This window comes from Bombina bombina, chromosome 2 (genome assembly GCF_027579735.1).
Source record: "Bombina bombina isolate aBomBom1 chromosome 2, aBomBom1.pri, whole genome shotgun sequence".
Lineage (NCBI taxonomy): Eukaryota > Metazoa > Chordata > Amphibia > Anura > Bombinatoridae > Bombina > Bombina bombina.
The window spans coordinates 748,945,286-748,959,643 of NC_069500.1; the positions used below are offsets into that span (position 1 = coordinate 748,945,286).

The 14,358-nt window shown below is 39.0% G+C and overlaps 1 protein-coding gene across 1 annotated transcript in view; it reads left to right on the top strand.

Moving 5' to 3' along the window:
- POLRMT (RNA polymerase mitochondrial) overlaps positions 1-14,358 on the top strand; it is a 367,345-nt gene that overhangs the window by 118,783 nt on the left and 234,204 nt on the right. The window lies entirely within an intron of this gene.

Here is a 14,358-nt window from a genome sequence, read left to right on the forward strand (position 1 = left end):
GATTTGTTAGTGTCAAATATCTGATGAAGTATATTGTAAATGAGAAAAAAACATCATCAGAGAAGGTATGAAGGTATAATTCAGTATGTTGTCGGTCATTTAAAAATTCATCAACTAAATGAGAAGTTTAAAAAAGACCTATTAATTTTATTAGAAGGCGGGATGTCAGACAAAGCCTTTAGGATAGAATCAGAAAAACATTCTCATAGATTCCTAGGTATATCTTGTACATTAAGGAAAACAATATACAGAGGTGCAAGATGGAAAAAAACACACAATATTCTGTACAAATGAACTAAGAACTGATACTCTCCCTGGTGACTGTGTATAGATAGATAGTAGTAGTAGATGGCGCTGGTCTATTGAGTGATTTTCTCTAGTAAGTGAAGAGAAAAAAGGCTTGATGCATATATTGAAGCCAATTAATATGGGTGCAGTATACTCACTCCATAAGATGAATCTTTACAGCTGAAAGGGAACGTTGCGTCAGATGGCAAGAGTCCACAGGTTCCTGGAGACAAATACTGAATTTTCAGGTTTATCCAAAAGTGGACTATAAATGGAGACCCAAATGACAAAAGTATCCAGTGTATAATTGAAAAAATGTAGTAACTTACTCCATAAATAAGGAGATTTCAGCTCAGCACAGCAAAACAAGATCTTGACAATCTTTCAACAAAGGATAAAAGTTTTTATTTGCTCAACGCGTTTCAACGTATTACACGTCTTTATCAAGAGCATACATTAAAACAAGTAAAACAGGTAAGTAAAACCAAGTATTGAGTGTTAGAAACTTTGCCCCTCATGGTAGGAATGGAAATATCCCATACGTCACTAGCTCATGGACTCTTGCCAATTACATGAAAGAAAAATGCATAGGTTCAAATGGAAGAACCCGTAAAGCTGTCAGAACCAAATTAAGACTCCAAGGAGGAGAAATTGATTAAATAACAGGCTTAATAAGAACTAAAGCCTGTACAAAACAGTGTATATCAGGAAGTATAGCAATCTTTCTGTGAAATAAAACAGAAAGAGCAGAGATTTGTCCTTTCAAGGAACTTGCAGACAAACCCTTATCCAAACCGTCCTGAAGAAACTGTAAAATTCTAGGAATTCTAAAAGAATGCCAGGAGAATTTATGAGAACACCATGAAATGTAAGTCTTCCAAACTCTATAATAAATCTTTCTAGAAACAGATTTACGGGCTTGTAACATAGTATTAATCACTGAGTCAGAGAAACCTCTATGACTTAGTACTAAGCGTTCAATTTCCATACCTTCAAATTTAATGATTTGAAATCCTGATGGAAAAACAGACCTTGAGATAGAACGGAAGTGGCTAAAGCGGGCAACTGGACATCCAAACCAAATCCGCATACCAAAACTTGTGTGGCCATGCTGGAGCCACCAGCAACACAAATGATTGTTCCATGATGATTTTGGAGATCCCTCTTGGAAGGAGAACTAGAGGCGGGAAAATGTAAGCAGGATGATAACACCAAGGAAGTGTCAGCGCATCCCCTGCTTCCGACTGAACATCCCTGGACCTGGACAGGTATCTGGGAAGTTTCTTGTTTAGATGAGAGGCCATGAGATCTATCTCTGGAAGACCCCTACAACTGAACAATCTAAGAAAACACATCTGGATGGAGAGACCACTCCTCTGGATGTAAAGTCTGGCGGCTGAGATAATCCGCCTCCCAATTATCTACACCTGGGATAAGCACCGCAGAGATTAGACAAGAGCTGGATTCCACCCAAACAAGTATCTGAGATACTTTTTTCATAGCTTGGGGACTGTGAGTCCCACCCTGATGATTGACATATGCCACTGTTGTGATATTGTCTGTCTGAAAACAAATGAACAGTTCTCTCTTTAGCAGAGGCCAAAATTGAAGAGCTCTGAGAATTGCAAGGAGTTCTAAAATATTTATTGGTAATCTCGACTCTTGAGATTTCCAAACCCCTTGTGCTGTCAAAGATCCCAAAACAGCTCCCCAACCTGAAAGACTCATCTGTTGTGATCACAGTCCAGGTTGGCCGAACAAAAAAAGCCCCTTGAACTAAACGATGGTGATCTATCCACCATGTCAGAGAGTGTCGTACATTGAATCAGCATACAAAGCTGTAGAGGTCTCATGTGAAAACGAGCAAAGGGGATCGCGTCCGATGCTGCAGTCATGAGACCTAAAACTTCCATGCACATAGCCACTGAAGGGAATGACTGAGACTGAAGGTGCCGGCATGCTGCAACCAATTTTAAACGTCTCTTGTCTGTTAGAGACAGAGTCATGGACACTGAATCTATCTGGAAGCCTAAAAAGGTGACCCTTGTCTGAGGAATCAAGAAACTTTTGGTAAATTGATCCTCCAACTATGTTTCCAAAGAAACAACACTAGTTGATTCGTGTGAGATTCTGCAATACACAAAGACTGAGCTAGTACAAAGATATCATCCAAATAAGGAAACACCGCAATACCCTGTTCTCTGATTACAGAGAGTAGGGCACCCAGAACCTTTGAAAAGATTATTGGAGCTGTTGCTAGGCCAAATGGAAGAGCAACAAATTGGTAATGCTTGTTTAGAAAAGAGAATCTCAGAAAATGATAATGTTCTGGATGAATCGGAATATGAAGGTATGCATCCTGCAAGTCTTATCGTGGACATATGTCATTGCTGAACAAAAGGCAGAATAGTCCTTATAGTCACCATCTTGAAAGTTGGTACTCTTACATAACGATTCAAAAATTTTCAGATCCAGAACTGGTCTGAATAAATTTTCCTTCTTTGGTACAATGAATAGATTTGAATAAAACCCCAAACCTTGTTCCTGAAGAGGAACTGGCATGATTACCCCTGAAGACTCCAGGTCTGAAACACACTTCAGGAAAGCCTGAGCTTTTACTGGATTTACTGGGATACGCGAGAGAAAAAATCTTCTCACAGGAGGTCTTACTCTGAATCCTATTCGATACCCTTGAGAGACAATGCTCTGAATCCATTGATTTTGGACAGATTTTATCCAAATATCTTTGAAAAACCTTAATCTGCCCCCTACCAGCTGAGCTGGAATAAGGGCCGCACCTTCATGCGGACTTAGGGGCTGACTTTGGTTTCCTAAATGGCTTGGATTTATTCCAACTTGAGGAAGGCTTCCAATTGGAAGCAGACTCCTTGGGTGGAAGATTGAGTTTTTGTTCCTTATTCTGACTAAAGGAACGAAAATGGTTAGAAGCCTTAGATTTACCCTTAGGTTTATAATCCTGAGGCAGAAAAACTCCCTTCCCCCAGTGACAGTTGAAATAGAATCCAACTGAGAACCAAATAAATTATTACCTTGGAAAGAAAGAGATGGTAATCTATATTTAGATGTCATATCAGCATTCGAAGAGTTAAGCCACAAAGCTCTTCTAGCTAAAATAGTTAAAGACATGGATCTAACATCAATTTTGATAATATCAAAAATTGGATCACAATAAAATGATTAGCATATTGCAATAGGCGAATAATGCTAGATAAGTCAGAATCCAATTCCTGTTGCGCTAAATTCTCCAACCAGAAGGTTGATGCAGCCGCAACATCAGCCAAAGAAATTGCAGGTCTGAGAAGATGACCTGAATATAAATAGGCCTTCCTTAGATAAGATCCAAGCTTCCTATCTAAAGGATCCTTAAAAGAAAGTACTATCTTCCATAGGAATAGTGGTACGTTTAGCAAGAGTAGAAATAGCCCCATCAACTTTGGGGATTTTTTTCCCAAAACTCTATAGATTTTGCTGGTAAAGGATACAATTTTTTAAACCTTGAAGAAGGAATAAAAGAAGTACCTGACTTATTCCATTCCCTAGAAATCATATCAGAAATAGCCTCAGGAATAGGAAAAACCACAGGAGGTTTAAAAACAGCATTTAAACGTTTATTAGACTGAACGTCAATAGGACTGGTTAATATCCAAAATAATTAACACTTCTTTTAATAAAGAACGCATATACTCTATTTTAAATAAAGTAGATTTGTCAGTGTCAATGTCTGAGGAAGGATCTTCTGTATCAGACAGATCCTCATCAGAAGAGGATAAATTATGTTGTTGGTCATTTGAAATTTCATCAACTAAATGAGAAGTTTTAAAAGAAGCTTTACATTTATTAGAAGGTGGAAATGCAGACAAAACCTTCAAAATAGAATCAGAAACAAATTCTTAACAAATTTACAGGTATATCATGCACATTAGAAGTTGAAGGAACTACAACTGGCAATGTGCTATTACTGATGGATACACTAACTGCATGTAAAAGTTTATCGTGACAACTATTACAAATGACATTCGGCAAAATAATTTCAACAATTTTACAACAAATGCACTTAGCTTTGGTAGGACCGATGTCAGGCAACAATGTTCCAGCAGAAACTTCTGAGGCAGGATCAGATAAAGACATCTTGCAAAATGTAAGAGAAAAAAACAACATAAAAAGCAAAATTATCTATTTCCTTATATGACAGTTTCAGGAATGGGAAAAAAAGCAAATAGCATAGGCCTCTGATAGAGAAAAAAATCAAGATGGGTATTGAAATAATGAAAAAGTTTGGCGGCAAGTATGACGCACAACGTAAGGTAAACTTTTTTGGCGCCAAAAATAACCGGAAATGACACACTCGCGTCACTAATGACGCAACCGTGTGAAAGGTCTCAAGTATGACGCCGGAAATGACGAAGTTGCGTCATAGACGTATTTTTCCGCGCCAAAAATATTTTCGCGCCAAGAATGACGCAATAAAGTTTAGCATTTGACGCACCCGCGGGCCTAATGCCACCCGCAATTTGCAAGAAGTAGTCAATTGAATAAAGACTAAACCCCAGGTAAGAAAAAAATTTCTATAAAAGATGTTTATATTACCCAAATATGAAACTTTCAGTCTGGTTTGACGCCCTAGAAGAGTCTCTGAAGACGGAGACTTCTTTAGAGGAAATAATGGATAGAATTAAGGCACTTAAGCTGACTAATTCTTTTATTACGGATGCCACCTTTCAGATCGCAAAATTGGCGGCTAAGAATTTGTTTTTCCATTTTAGCGCGCAGAGCATTATGGTTAAAATCTTGGTCTGCGGATGTGTCTTCTAAATCAAAGCTTTTGGCTATCGCTTTCAAGGGAAAGACCCTATTCGGGCCTGATTTAAAAGAAATCATTTCTGATATTACGGGAGTTAAGGGTCATCTCCTCCCTCAAGATAAAACATCCAAGCAAAGGGGACGACAGAGTAATTTTCATTCCTTTCGTAATTTCAAAGGAGTCCCCACTTCCTCTGCCACTAAACAGGAAGGGAACTATTCTCAAGCCAAAGCCACCTGGAGACCCAACCAGGCTTGTAACAAGGGTAAACAACCCAAAAAGCCTGCTGCTGCTCCCAAGACAGCATGAAGGGGTGGCCCCCGATCTGGGACCGGATCTAGTTGGGGGCAGACTTTCTCTCTTTGTCCAGGCTTGGATAAGAGACGTTCAGGATCCCTGGACACTGGAAATCGTGTCTCAAGGGTATCAGAGTTAAAAAATTCCTTCCCAAGGGGAAGGTTCCTGCTTTCACGATTATCTGTAGACCAGATAAAGAGAGGCGTTCTTACGTTGTGTAAAAGACCTCTCCACTATGGGAGTAATTTGTCCCGTTCCAATACAGGAACAGAGGCAGGGGTTTTACTAAAATCTTTTTGTGGTTCCCAAAAAAGAGGGAACGTTCCGGCCCATTTTAGATCTCAAGAGTCTCTCAGATTTCCATCCTTCAAGATGGAGACTATTCGGACAATTCTTCCATTGATCCAGGAGGGTCAATATATGACTACTGTAGACTTAAGTCGGAATGGAGATTATGCAAATTTGTCTCCTCAGATAGATCTGGATCAGGAGACAAGAAACTCTCTGGTGGTTGTCGCTGGATCATCTGTTCCAACGGACGTGCTTCCGCAGACCCTCATGGGTGATAGTGACAACTGACGCCACACTTCTAGGTTGGGGTGTAGTCTGGAATTCACTGAATGCTCAGGGTGTGTGGACTCGGTCAGAGTCCCTACTTCCAATCAATATTCTGGAGTTTAGAGCAATATTCAATGCGCTTCAGGCTTGGCCTCAGTTGGCTTCGGCCAAATTCATTCAATCTCACTCGAACAACATCACAACTGTGGCTTACATCAATCATCAGGGAGGAACAAGGAGTTCCTTAGCGATGACAGAAGTATCCAAGATAATTCGGTGGGCGGAGGATCACTCTTGTTATCTGTCAGAAATCTACATCCCAGGAGTGGACAACTGGGAGGCGGATTTTTTGAGCAGACAGACATTTCATCTGGGGGAATGGGAACTCCATCCGGGGGTCTTTGCCAACCTGATTCTCAGATGGGGCAGACCGGAGCTGGATCTTATGGCATCTCATCAGAATGCCAAACTCCTGAGATACGGATCCAGATCCAGGGATCCTCAGACAGAACTGATAGATGCCTTGGCAGCGCCTTGGTCGTTCAACCTAGCTTATGCGTTTCCGCCGTTTGCTCTCCTTCCCCGGGTGATTGCTCGGATCAAACAGGAGAGGGCCTCAGTGATTCTCATCGCTCCTGCGTGGCCTCGCAGGACTTGGTATGCCGATCTGGTGGACATGTCCTCTCTGTTACCGTGGAAGCTTCCATTGAAGCAGGATCTTCTCATTCAGGGACCCTTCCATCATTCAAATCTAATTTCTCTGCAGCTGACTGCTTGGAGATTGAACGCCTGATTTTATCTAAGCGTGGGTTCTCTGACTCGGTCATTGATACCTTGATTCAGGCACATAAGCCTGTTACTAGAAAGATTTACCATAAGATATGGCGTAAATATCTTGGTGCGAATCCAAGGGTTACTCATGGAGTAAGATTAGGATTCCTAGGGTTTTGTCCTTTCTCCAAAAAGGATTGGAGTAGTGGTTATCAGCAAGTTCCTTAAAGGGACAGATTTCTGCTTTGTCTATTTTGCTACACAAAATGTCTGGCAGATGTTCTGGATGTTCAATCTTTTTGTCAGGCTCTGACTAGGATCAGGCCTGTGTTTAGACCTATTGCTCCTCCTTGGAGTTTAAATTTTGTTCCTTAGGTTCTTCAAGGGCTTCCGTTTGAACCTATACATTCCATAGATATTAAGTTGTTATCTTGGAAAGTTTTATTTTTGGTTGCTATTTCTTCTGCTCGCAGAGTTTCTGAGCTTTCGGCTCTGCAATGTGATTCTCCTTACCTTATTTTTCAAACCTAACCAAACCTGGTTTTCTTCCTAAGGTTGTTTCCAACAAAAATATTAATCAGGAAATTATTGTTCCTTCATTGTGTCCCAATCCTTCTTCTAAGAAGGAGCGTCTGTTACATAACTCGGACGTGGTCCGTGCCCTGAAGTTTTATTTGCAGGCGACTAAAGAATTTCCATAATTAAAAAGAGAGAAGCGCTCAACCTGAGATCGAACAATAGCATAATAGCTTGTTCTATGGCTAGTTACCACCCAAGAAGCAGCCTCTTTTTGCTCAAATGTGCCTTTCACAGAGAAGAACTTTCCGGAAGCATATCAGTCTGATCCTGACTTCACAGTACAGTCCAGCCCCGAAATACCAGGCACTCCTTCTCTGAACGAGAGAAACAGCAAAACCCCAGACGTACGTTTCGGCCTATTGTGGGCCTCGTCAGTGAGGTGCAGCCATATCCCTCTAGGCACACTGAGCAACGGGTCCACGTCTGGATTCCCGCATCACACTTAGGGAGACTTCCCTAAGTGTCATAATTTGCATAAATAAAAAGAGAGAAGCGCTCAACCTGAGAACGAACAATAGCATAATAGCTTGTTCTATGGCTAGTTACCACCCAAGAAGCAGCCTCTTTTTGCTCAAATGTGCCTTTCACAGAGAAGAACTTTCCTGAAGCATATCAGTCTGATCCTGACTTCACAGTACAGTCCAGCCCCGAAATACCAGGCAATCCTTCTCTGAACGAGAGAAACAGCAAAACCCCAGACGTACGTTTCGGTCTAAAGAATTTCGTCAATCATCTTCATTATTTGTTGTTTTTTCTGGAAAACGTAGGGGACACCTCTCTTTCTTTTTGGCTGAAGAGTATCATCCGTTTTGCATATGAGACTGCTGGAGAGCAGCCTCCTGAAAGAATTACGGCTCATTCTACTAGGGCCGTGGCTTCCTCATGGGCACTTAAAAATGATGCTTTTGTTGAACAGATTTGCAAGGCTGCAACTTGGTCGTCTCTTCACACTTTTTCCAAATTTTACAAATTTTTTTTTTTTTTTTTTAAATAATCTTTTATTGAGATTCTTGAGACAAAAAAAAAAGTCACCGAAATAGTATAATAAGTACTATACATGAACAAGGTAGGCAGTTATCACACAGTAGATACACAATTGACCGTTAAATCACCTATAACAAGTGATAATTGTACAATACTTAGTTTTCTATAACTTGAGAATATCATTTTATAACATATTAAATAGCATTTAACAGTGGTTAATTCGATGGCTACTCATGAGCCAATTGATATAGGAAACAATACGGCACCTAAAATGATAACCACAAAAATTATACATTTCCAGTGATAAATTTTAGAATAAGAACATTGCACTAATGTACAAGACAATCTGTAAATGTTCGGCACCTTCATCTCAAGACATTTGGGGTTCTTCAGGGAGGAAAATAATAAAAGTAATGGAAAAAATAAAATAGTTAATGTCTGAGCCCTCTGTCCTTATTTCACATAACAAGGTATCCTCGTTTGACCAGCATCAGCGGGTAAACACCGCTCGGTAGTAGTCAAAAGAAGAGACGAAGAGAAACAAAGAGGTGTCAAGGTTCTAATGTAACAATGTTCTATGAATGTAGTAAACAGTATGGAGGGGGGGCATTATGAAGCGAATATGGATTAAATAATATGAGCCCAGGCCTAAGTCTGGGTGTGGCAATGGGGATGGGAGGGCGGAGCCAACAAGAGCAGAATAACTACTTCTAAATATGAACATAATCTTGTTTATCAAAACCTATGTGCTTAAATAAAGTGAGCATAGAAGCATAGTCGCACATGCTAAAATAACAAGTAGCATTAGGCTATTTTTAAATCAACTTAAGAAGCCTAGTGACTTTTAACTAAGTCAGCAATGTAGATTTTTTTTTTTCTTTTTTTTTACTGAATGAAGTGGTAATTGTCACAGACATGAAATGATAAAGAGAGAATGCTTGGGAACTAACATAGCTGATAAGCTATTGTACAGATAGATGCATCCAAGTTGTGAAATAATATAGGGTCACTCATTTTACAAGCCTATGGCATTTATGTTAAAACCACTATGAGTAAGGGATGTAATTTGTATCTCCCCTCAGGGACGGTTGTCTCCACTGGACACACACGGAAAAGGGATATTGGGTATGACCCACCCTGAAACACAGAGTGGGAAAGGATGAGGGGAGATACCTTCCCTATCTTTTCTATTTTTGTAGGCTGTTGAGTCATACATAGTATAAAAATAGGGTATTGTATTTAAATTGTCAGAATGATTATAAGCACATGTCTATGCATCCTATACGCTACCACTTGAACAATATAGGTGCTCATCAATAATATTCTCTAACTAAAATTACTAACTATAAAACATAAGAACCACTCATGTAATGTGGCAATATAATAAGAATCAGTCGGATCCAGTTTAAGAAGCATATGAAAAGTTCTAAGAATGATCAGTTGGGTTAGTATCCTAAGTTTTTAAAGGAACATATGGGGATAATGAGCTAAATACATACTATAAAAAAAGGAAAAAGTAATTTAATTTGATTCCATGGCTATATTATTCAATATAATAGAATATGATGGGGCTCTGGGCCGGCAACTATCATCTCCCTTAATATAGATAAATAGGCGACACCTGGAGGTATATACATGAATATCTGTGATGAAAGGATGAAATAAAAATTAGGAGGCCTATAGATATTCACTCATATGAAGACTAGAGTTGTTCTGTCTAGTTTTTCCTTATAAGGAGTTAACGTAAGCACAAACAGGGAAAACATGAAAAATATACATAAGGCAAACCACGCGCACCTCCAATGCAAAATAGCGATAAGATAAGTTTGATAATATGAGAACAGACTATACATGCAGTACCTATCATATCTTGCAAAGAAGCGTAGTAGTTTATGAAATATCTATAATGTTAGGGTATAATCATACTAATTGGAGCATAAAAGGAGTATGAAAATTTTTCTCTAGGCTAGACCTGAGATGGATTAGCTACAGTAGACATAAATACATTGTGAGTAGTCCTATTGTCCTAAACTTAATCTATTTGCCCTATGTTGCACAAGGTTTTATAAGGTATAGACAAGTCGCAGCATATGATAGGACTTAACTGTGAATTAAGTGTTCTGACATATCTAATAGAAGGCAAATAAAAAGAATAATGGTGTTTACCTGTAAGTCTAGGCTGGTCAAAGATTTAACACTAGGGTCTAATCATTCATACCTGGACTAGGAAACATACGTGTATGCTAATAGAACTATGGGGTAATTTCACTACGTGGAGGGAGAGGGTAGAGTCCTAAAGATAACTAGGTGTTGCAAACCTATAATTTTACATAAAACTCTAACTTGAGTATAGTGTATACATCCAGAGATAATATAAGTTGTTAGGAGCGTCCTCATTGCAAACCTGTAAGAACTATGCAACCCCTTTAGGAATCAATTTAGGTAGTCTTGCAAAAACATAAACAGTAGCAGCATGCAGGCTTGCACATAGTTTGTAAAAAGAAGAGATAATGATTTGCTCCTATATAGCTACTGAAAACTAATAGCATATTCAGGTATGATACCGAAGGATATAGCTAGATAGTCTCTAATGGATATGCTTATGTTAGTAGCGAGGTGGTATATAAAATAAATTTACAAATATCTCTCATACGTCTCATCAAGACGTCTTGATAAAGCCGACTGGCGAAACGCGTGGACGTTACCCACCACAGCTCGCATATCCCCTGCAAGATCTCAAATACCCATTGAGTACGGGGGAAGAAGAATCAAGTTAAAACAAACGGCTGTTTGTATTCTGAATGAGCTGTCAACACGCCGGAGCGTGCATCACAAGTCCTAAAGCCTGCCGCTGTAACGGACAGCAAGAGACAGCCAAAGGAGAAAATATTGAAATACCGGGGTCATACAGACAAGAACAGACTCTGAGGATCAGGTTCCAGGAGAATCTTGTATTGTACAAGACTGGAAGGCTGACAAGAGGCCCAGTAAACTTCCCGGTAAGATAGTTTGGAAAATCGCCAGACACAGAAAGTGTCAGAAGACCCGGTAAGCCATATAAACACCGCGATAACACTGTCTATTACAACTTGCAAAAATTCAAGTGTTACAATTTAAAAGTTGCAAATTTATATACAAATCTACATCACTCTGAGAATAGAAGTGTATCAGTTTGCACAGTTTAAATGACTTTTAAATCGAAACATCTTCATTGACAAAATGAACTTTTAAAACCGGAACATTTTGATGAACATTTCATTTGACAATCTGTTACAATAACAACAAGGTGGAATCATTTTAAAAACATTTTCTGTTTTATGTTTTAATATCCAGTATTATATAAAGTGGATTAAGGTAATACACATTACATGGTTATATATCCACAATTGCAGGAGTGAGATTTAAAGTGTATTAATACTCTATTAGGTTAGGTAAAAATTTCTACTATAGTAATTATCTGTTACCTATATAAATTACACAGGGAGACGTCCCTTATTTAAATAATATTTATATTTTTTGTCTTTGATTTTAAGTGAACAGTTCTCTGCTTATGTTTTTTAAAACTGTTTTATCAATTGTTTGGAGAAATTGCAATAATCTTTATGCTATTGTAGCAAATAAATTACATTTATTACTTTAATAAAAGTCTCCATATTATCCTTCAAGCTTTTTTAGCGCTCCTGAACTGTACTACTTTTGTGTCGTTATAATTGTAAATTGGTAAGCAAAGGGAAAATTACCTGTAAGGGAGCATAAGGATAATAACTTGGCGCTAATCTTAATCTAACCCAAACACAAAGGTAGAATTATATACCTCATATCATAAAACCGTCTTAGTAATAGAACCTTGCAAATGAAAAGTTTAACAGTATATATCACATCATAACTAGAAAAATATAAGCTGCAAGGTTTTTCCACACTTAAGAGGTAATATAGTGGTTCATATGTTCACTAAGAAATAGTAATACTGGACAGGTTACAGCACAACTGATCTAGGTTCATGAGTGTTCTGTATCTAGGTCTTCTCCAATAGACATGAAAAGTAGCTTCAGGTTAACAGATACCTCTTCTGAGGTTATCAAGGGCGGCATAGTTCGTCAAACGCCGTAATATCTCATGAGTGTGCCCTCTTCTAAATGCAAGGCTTGAGAACTCCAACATGCTGCATCTCAGCGTGGGAACGTCTACCACCAGTCCAAATGGGCCTGCACATAGCCCCGGCAGAGAACCCACACCGACAAGGTGACTGGTCTCCAGCAGATCCACTAGTGTCGGGAGGACTGGTTGGCAAAGAGGAATACAGACCATCACATAGAGTCGCAATTGAGCAGTCTAAATTGTGCTTCAGAACTAAAAGTCCCCGAAATCTTGCTGGTTCTGGAGAGTCAGCCTTACGCAGTCAGGAACCGTCAACCAAATAAGCTTCATGGATTACTCCACTAGTAGGTGGAACAGTTGCAATCCCGGAGGTCTGTTCGGACTTCAATAGGCTCTCACCCAGTGATATCAGTTGGCCAGGCAGATCACAGTTAACTGGCTGTAGTAGCTGTTTGATTGTTCTAGCAGGAACTGCACCGTAGTGTATAAGTCCTCTATGGGTGCCAATGCCATTTTTGCGAATGTGGTCAGCTTTATCAAAGAGATTAGTATAGAGATAGTCCAAACAGCAAGCTATTGCAAAGCTTCTGGAATTTGCTGCTGAGCTCGGTGACCTCGTGGCAGTATCCGAACATGTAAATTGAGGAAAAAGTCTTCTCACTTTCTTCAAAGTCTGAATCGTTGCTCAGTTTCCACAATAAATTTGTAGGTGTCTTCTGTAGGTACTTTAGTTGAGATAAATATTAGTAATTATCTCCCAAAAATAGGATTTAGAGCCAGAGCTTTTACTGTGTGCGTCTAGCTCATTTGGCAGTTGGCTCCCCCCCCAAATTTTACAAATTTGATACTTTTGCCTCGTCTGAGGCTGTTTTTGGGAGAAAGGTTCTTCAAGCAGTTGTGCCTTCCGTTTAGGTTCCTGTCTTGTCCCTCCCTTTCATCCGTGTCCTATAGCTTTGGTATTGTATCCCATAAGTAAGGATGAAATCCGTGGACTTGTCATATCTTGTAAAAGAAAAGGAAATTTATGCTTACCTGATAAATTTATTTCTTTTACGATATGACGAGTCCACGACCCACCCTGTCATTTTCTAAGACAGGTCTTTATTTTTGTTAAACTTCAGTCACCTCTGCACCTTTGCTTTTTCTTTCTCTTCCTAACTTCGGTCGAATAACTGTAGTGGGAGGGAAGGAAGGAGCTATATATACAGCTCTGCTGTGGTGCTCTTTGCCTCTTCCTGCTGACCAGGAGGCGATTTATCACATAAGGATGAAATCCGTGGACTCGTCATATCGTAAAAGAAATACATTTATCAGGTAAGCATAAATTTCCTTTTTTCAGAGTTCAAAGCCGCAACGCAAAACTCGTAATTTAGGTGAGAGTTAAATGTTCAGCACAAGAGTAGCACCTTTAGAACAGGGTAAAAATACAGTGACCAATTTTGTAATTGTAAATGTAATTAATGGGACAGTCAAAATTAAAATTTCATGATACAGATAGAACATGCAATTTAAGAGATCTTTCAATGGATTTTTATTATCAAATTTGCTTTGTTTTTTGTGTATCCTTTGTTGAAAAGCATACCTAGGTAATCTCAGGAGCAGCAATGCACTGCTAGGAGCTAGTTGGCTGCACATATACAGTATGCCTCTTGTCATTAGCTTACCAGATGTGTTCTGCTATCTCCTACCAATAGTGCTTTACTGCTCATGAGTCTATTCTTCAACAAAGTATACCAGGAGAACAAAGACAATTTGATAATAGAAGTAAATTGGGAAGTTGTTTAAATTGCATGTTATATCTGAATTATGAAAGTTTAATTTTAACTTTACTGTCTCTTTAAGGAAATAGCAATAAGAAAAGCAGACTGAATGAAGATGTGAACAAAAGGTAATACCTCTCCCATACCACATGTATTTTTTCTACTGCATACACCGCTGGTTGCTTCTTTAAGGGGCATTGC